Source organism: Capsicum annuum, chromosome 12, assembly GCF_002878395.1.
Source record: "Capsicum annuum cultivar UCD-10X-F1 chromosome 12, UCD10Xv1.1, whole genome shotgun sequence".
Classification (NCBI taxonomy): Eukaryota; Viridiplantae; Streptophyta; class Magnoliopsida; order Solanales; family Solanaceae; genus Capsicum; species Capsicum annuum.
In genome coordinates, this window is record NC_061122.1 from 87,566,996 (window position 1) to 87,574,282 (window position 7,287).

Below are 7,287 nucleotides of genomic sequence, written 5' to 3' on the forward strand. Positions count from 1 at the left end.
TCAATGATATTCGTCGGAGCAACGCCTGAAATCGCAAAAATCTGATCGTGACAGCGGTGAGGGGAAAAGGAGAAAGGTGTGGTGGCTGGACTTGTGGGAATCGCCGGTGGGTGGAGGCCATGAAGTTTTTTCGGTGACGTCGTGGTCGGATCTGGTTCGGTTTGATGGTGGTGGCCGAATTAGTGCGGCTGCTCCGGCGATGGCGGCGTGTGGTGCATTTGGGAGTGGTGTTCTCCGGTGAGGTTGTAGAAAGGAGAAAAAAGTGAAGCGGAAGGCACGTGGAGGTGGCCGAAGCCCATTCACCGGAGCTCCGGCAATGACGATGGTAGTAAGCGATAAAGAGAGAGAGATGCGTGTGATTGAGAGAGAGATTAGAGAGAGTGAAAGATTTATACGTGTATTTGTTGTGTGTTTTGTGTATGTTTTTGTGAATGTGTGTGATGTGAATAAGCATTTAAAAAGGAAAAATAATAATAAAATAAACTATTACATCTACTTTTTCCCAACACATCCATTAAATTATGGATAGTAGGTGAAGGAAAAGTCAAATGTCATAAATATGACGAGATTTTGACTTGATCGATTTATTATTTTGTGTATTAAAATAAGTCAATATTATTTTTATAGACGGTATTAAATAAGGTACAAAAATATTGATATATATAACTACAGAAAAATGTAAATTGGTATAATTATCTTTGAAAAAAAATGTATTATGCTATAAATAATTAATATGTAAAATGAATTATAGTGTTATATTGTGTATGTATGTAGATGACTGTGCAAATGTATTAAAATGATAATTAACCGATAAAAATTTTAATATTACAAAAATAAGGATAAATATATAAAATTAAAATATGAAAATAAATTTGTAAAAAATTCTAAAATAATGTCAATTATCAATAATTTGTTGGATGTGACAAGTCGTTATTGTGCGATCCTTGTTAGATGTGATAAAATATTAAATTATTATACTGTACAAAAATGATTGATTCGACTCAACGTTTGCGGACTGTAAAATGTAGAAATTGATTTGTAATTATGAAAAAATATAAATAATTTTGAAAATATTAAAAAGGAACGAAAAATGAGATGTTTGCTTAAAAGTTCCTAGAAGTGAAATCTCAGGATGCTTGCAGCTCAACTATATTAATCTCCTCAAGCCATAAGGCGTAGGGCCTTGTATTCGAATAGAAAGATAAATCTTTCATCTAAAGCTGCAACTCTGTCCTCGACTTCCTCCCAGGTAAGATGAAGAACTGCCTGATACTGGAATTGGAGTAGAATCAATTTTCACATTGCTTTCCCTCCAAATATGTCTCGACTGTTTTTTTCAAAAGAAACTATCTGAAAGCCCCTATGGTTTGGTGCTTCCAAACCTGGTTGTCAGGACTTGGAGTGAAATCAGTTCTATTTTCAGGCAACCCCACCAACACTTAAAGGCTCAAAATGGTGGGTTGGAAATAGAGCTTGTCATTAATTTGAAAATGTTATAAAAATGTGATTTAATGTCATGCACGTGTACAGATGATTGTAAATTATTAAAACGATAATGAATTGATAAAAATTTCAATGTACAGAGAATTATTTTTAAATTATAAAAACTAAAAATATAAAAATAAATTGATAAAATCCTAAAGTAAGGATGAATATCAATAATTTATTAACGATTGTAAAAAATATGTGAAAATTGTATTTTGTCCCCTTTAACGATCAGGAAGTCTGAAGACATTAATTTTAAGCACGGGGAGCAAAAATTGGGTGTTAGCAGTATTCATGAGAGCTTTAGAGACTAGGCCGAAGTCTCATAGGTACGACCTCATTCCACTTCTCAGATAGGTGAATTCATCTAGTGCACACTGCTTTAAATGCACCATCCATAAGGACTATGAATTCATTAAGAGTTAATTACTCATCTCTCAGTTTTAGTAGCAGTTCAAGCACTCTCAATAAATGCGCAGTGTCAATATCGACTTGTTATTACCCATATGAACCTACTTCATGGGATCTCCAATCACATGGGTTGGGTTACCATCTTTATTGATAATCATATTGTCCTTAACCCTATCTCTTTTGAGGTTTGAAGAATTAATTTTCTTTCCACAGGTTTAGTCAGTGAATCGATCGAATTTAATTCTAACTTCACATAATCAATGTAAATTACTCCATCTCTCAGCAATTGCTTAACAACGTAATGTCTCAATTTCATATGTCTACTCTCACAATTGTAAGATTTATTCTTCTCAATATTAATTGCGGCTTGACAATCATAGTGTATAGATATAGGAGACATCAGATCATCCTTTGTAAAAGGGATATTTGCTAAGAAATTTCTTAGCCACTCAGCCTCTGTTCTATCTAGCTCCAGGGCTATAAACTCTGACTCCATAGTTGATCTGGCAATGATCGTTTTTGTAGTTGATTTCCACGATACTGCACCACCACCTAAGATGAATACATAACCACTAGTGGATTTCGTTTTATCTAAATCAGAGATCCAGTTAGCATCACAATATCCTCCAAAAGTATAAGGAAATTCGCTATATAGGATTCCATAATTCGTGGTTCCTTTCAAATATTTCATTAGTCTCATTAATGCAAACCAATGCTCTTTACTGGGGTTATGAGTATATCTACTTAGTTTACACACATCATATGCGATATCAGGCCTGGTAAAATTCATCAAATGCATTAAACACCCAATAATCTGTGCATATTTAGACTGGGCAACCGAGTCACTATTATTCCTTTTTAATTTAGAGTTAGCATCATAAGGAGTGGCTACAGGAGTTAGCTCCTAACATTCAAACTTCTTAAAAATCCTTTAATTTCAACATAATGTACTTGTGTTCACATTATTCCATCGTCACTTCTTATACTTTAACTCCCAATATCATATTTACTTCACCCAGATCTTTCATATCAAAGTTAGTAGACAAAAATAATTTGGTATTTTGCACAATATTTAAATTTATACCAAATATAAGCTTGTCATCAACATATAAGAAAATTATCACATAGTCACTGTCTACTACTTTAGTATAAACATATTTATCCACTTCAATAAAAGAAAAGCCATCTTTTATTAAGACTTGATCAAATTTCTCATGCCACTATTTAGGAGTTTATTTAAGGTCATAAAATGATTTAATTAATTTACAAACTTTATTTTCTTATCCAGAGACTACACATCCTTCAGGTTGAACCATATAAATTTCTTCTTTTAAATCGCCATTTAAAAAAGCTATTTTTACATCCATTTGATGGATAAAAAGCTTATGAATCGATCCAATTACAATTAAAATTCGAATAGAATAAATTCTTGTTACTGGTGCAATGTATCAAAGTAATCAATATTTTGTTTCTGAGCAAATTCTTTAGCTACTAAATGAGCTTTATATTAATCTATAAATTCATCTGGATTAAGTTTCCTTTTGAAAATTCATTTACAACCAATCAGTTTTGCACCAAGAGGTAAATCAGTTAAAATTCATGTATTCTTCTTTATAATTGAATCAAGTTCAATTTTTATTGCCTTTTTTCAAAATTTAGCATTAGAAGAAGATACAGCTTCAAAATAATTTGATGGTTCATTATCAACAAGAAAAGTTTGAAACTCATTTCCATTAGAAAAATATTATTTTCTAGGTCTTTTATTCCTTCTCAGTTCCTCAATATTAGAGGTAGATTCGTTTTCTCTTTCAACAGGTGCATGAGAGATTTTATCGCATAGTGAAAAAATATGCTCAAAGAATTCAGTATTTTTTGTCTCAATTATAGTATTAACAAATACATCACTTTTTAATACAAGAAATCTATATGCAGTAAATATGTAGCACTATGTTCAGCATATTCAATAAGTATGTAATCAGTATTTTTAGAACTTATTTTTCTCTTTTTAGGTTCAGGTAAAAGGACTTTAGCAAGGCACCCCCATATTTTTAAATATTTCAAATTAGGTTTATAACTTTTCCACAAATGGGTTCTACCTGATCTTTTATGAGGAATTTTATTTTGCAAGTGACATGCTGGTAAAATAGCTTCACCCCACAAATTATCAAGTGCATTAGGGCTAATTAACATAGAGTTCATCATTTCTTTCAATGTTTTATTTTTTTCTTCCAGCTACTCCATTAGATTGAGGTGAATAAGGTGGAGTTACTTCATGAATAATTTTTTTTTTACAAAAAAATATTTAAAGACAGGTATTCACCACCTCTATCCGATCTTATTCTCTTGATTTTTCTACTAAGTTGATTTTCAACTTTAAATTTATAAGACAAAAAAGTATCAAAAGCATCATATTTATTTCTAAGCAAATACAATTTGTAAATCTAGAGAAATTATCAATAAAAGTCACATAATATCTTTTACCACCTCTAGTCATAGTTTCTTTTAAATCACCCACATCAGTGTGAATCACGGATAACAGTTCAGTTTCTCTATTAACTGAAAACATGACTTTTTAGTAATTTTAGCTTTAGCACATATTTCATATTTATCAAAATTACTTGAATTTAAACCAGACATTAAACCAGGCGATTGCATATTCTTTATATATTTAATATTAACATGTCCTAATTTAGCACCATAAAGAAATAAACTCAATCATATAAGCAGAAAAAGATGCATTATCAATGATAATATTAAGTATATAAAGTCTATGATTACAATAACCTTATCCCACAAATATATTATTTTTTGTCAAAATAATCTTATTAGATACAATACACTTTCATTCCAGCTTTATCCAGCAAAGCCACAGAAATTAGATTTGCTCGCATTATAAAAGCATGTAGCACACCCATCAGCGCTAAAGTTTTTCCTGAAGTGAGTTTTAGGAGCACTTTACCCTTGCCCAAAACTTTAGCAATTTTTGAGTCTCCAAGATAGATCACTTCACTGTCATCTCCTATTGATGTATAAGAGGCAAATGTTTTTCGATTTGCACAAATGTGTCGAGTAGTCCCGGAGTCTATCACTACAAGAAAAATGCTTATTACCTGGGAATTTTCATAGGGATAGTGTGGTAAAATTCTCAAGTAATTTGATTACCTGCGGATTTTCTTACCAATTAGAATTCAAAGGAAATACCTTCATAGGTAATTATTACCAGCGGATTTATAAAATCCCTAGATAATTTAGCTGCCAAAATAAATCCACAGGTACATTATTTGCAAATTTATTTGCGATTGACTATCAAAATTTTGCTTGAATTATTTGGTAAAATTTTATAAAAAAGGATTTTACCTGCGGATTTTCACGCAAAAATTCACAAATTATTCCCCACAAAAATTCTAAAGTAAATTCCTAGGTAATTTAGCTGTGAAAATAAATCCACAAGTACGTTATTTGTGAATTTATTTGCAATTAACTATCAAATTTTTGCATTAATTATTTGATAAAATTTCATAAAATAGAAATTTTACCGGCGAATTTTCACGAAAAAATTCATAAATTATTCCCCACGAACTATTTCGCAAGAAAATTTGTATGAAAAGCCCAAAGTAAATCCACAAGAATAAATTTTTTCATGAATATTTAGCATGTACATCCCCATGAAAATTTTCAAGTAATAATTCACACGTAAATTACTAAAAACATTTCATAATTAATCAAAAATCTATTCAAAACCTTCAATAAGTCTCAAAAACATCATTCAATATAAGTCTAACGTGAATCATTACAGCTAACAAAAAACATATTTCAAAACATCCACATCAATAATGTATGATTCTTAAATGGTCCAAAACAAAATATTTCAAACTTGAATCCTCAATAAAACTACCAACCATCAAGGTCAGAATCACTTTCATCCATGTTATCAGGATTAGAATCACTTTCATTCACGTCGTCAGAGTTATCATCACTTTCATCCTCTTAGTTGTCTTCTTGAGATGACCGTTCATCATTTAACAAATCCTTTAACTTCTAACAGTCGAGCAAGACCTCTTCACTACAAGAGGTCGCTTGTACTAAATTGCTTGACGCTACATCAAAATACACAAAAGACAAATGACAAAATTAGAGTTGCAATAAGACAAATACAAAAAGAGTATTGGCAACAATGTAGTAAAACAACAGAAAGATCTATTTCAATAAAAATCTTGTTATTCTCTTACATTAATTGAACATGAAATAGAAGAGTGGGGTTGATATTATAATTTTATGTTACTATACATAACCATTTTCGAGTAACTAATTCACATTTCAAGTAACTACACTTGATCATTTTCAAGTCACTACTACACACTTCAAGTCACTACACAACCATTTTCAAATAATTAATTCATATTGCAAGTCACTACACTTAAAATATTTTCAAATCACTAGTACACATTTCAAATCACTACACTTAACTATTTTCAATTAACTAATTCACATTTAAAGTCACTATACTTAATCATTTTCAAGTAACTATACTCTCACTAGACTCTCTCTCTCACTAGACTCTCTATCTCGGTAGACTCTCTATCTCGGTCCACGGCCTTCGGCGCCGTCGTCGACCGTCGGCGCCGACCCGACCCGACCACCGGTCCCCGGCGTCGACCTCCGTCGCCGGTCTCCGGCTTCGTCGCCGGTCTCCGTCGCCGGTCTCCGTCGCCGTCGCCGGTCTCTGGCTCCGTCGCCGGTCTCTGGCTCCGTCGCCGTCGTCGACCTACGGCGCCGACCCTACCGCCGGTCACCGCCGTACCCTCTCTCTCCCGCGCCTCGGCCCTCCGGCCCCGTCGCCGTCGCCGACCTACGGCGCCGACCCGACCGCCGGTCACCGACGCTGACCGCCGGACCTGACCGCCGATCACCGACCGCCGTCGCCGAGATCCGGTTCCCCCCTGCTGTACCCCCCCTTCTCTGTCCAGACCCCCCCCTCCGCCGGCGCCGTACAACAGGGCAGCAACTGTAGCTCGGTCTTCAGCCGGCAGCCACGGATCCATCTCAGTAGCGATCCCCCGGCAGCAGGTCGACGCGGGGCTTGGTTGCCGGCTTGGTCTACAAGTGAAATCTGGTGACTTCTAACCTTTGCTTATTTCATTCTTCATTCTACATTCTTTCATTCTTCGTATTATACTAGTAATTGAGTATAGTTTGGTTGCTGGAATATTTTCTTGAATTGGTGTGAGCCTTGTATTAATTGCTGCTGCTTTACTATTACCATCGTTTATGTCTTTATATCTTTATATTATCTTTATATTCTCTTATACTTTCGCCTAGTTGTGGCTGTGGGCAGTAATGGGTGGATAGGGTCATGTCCGAGGAGGTTGGGGAGGGGGGCAGTGGTGGGGG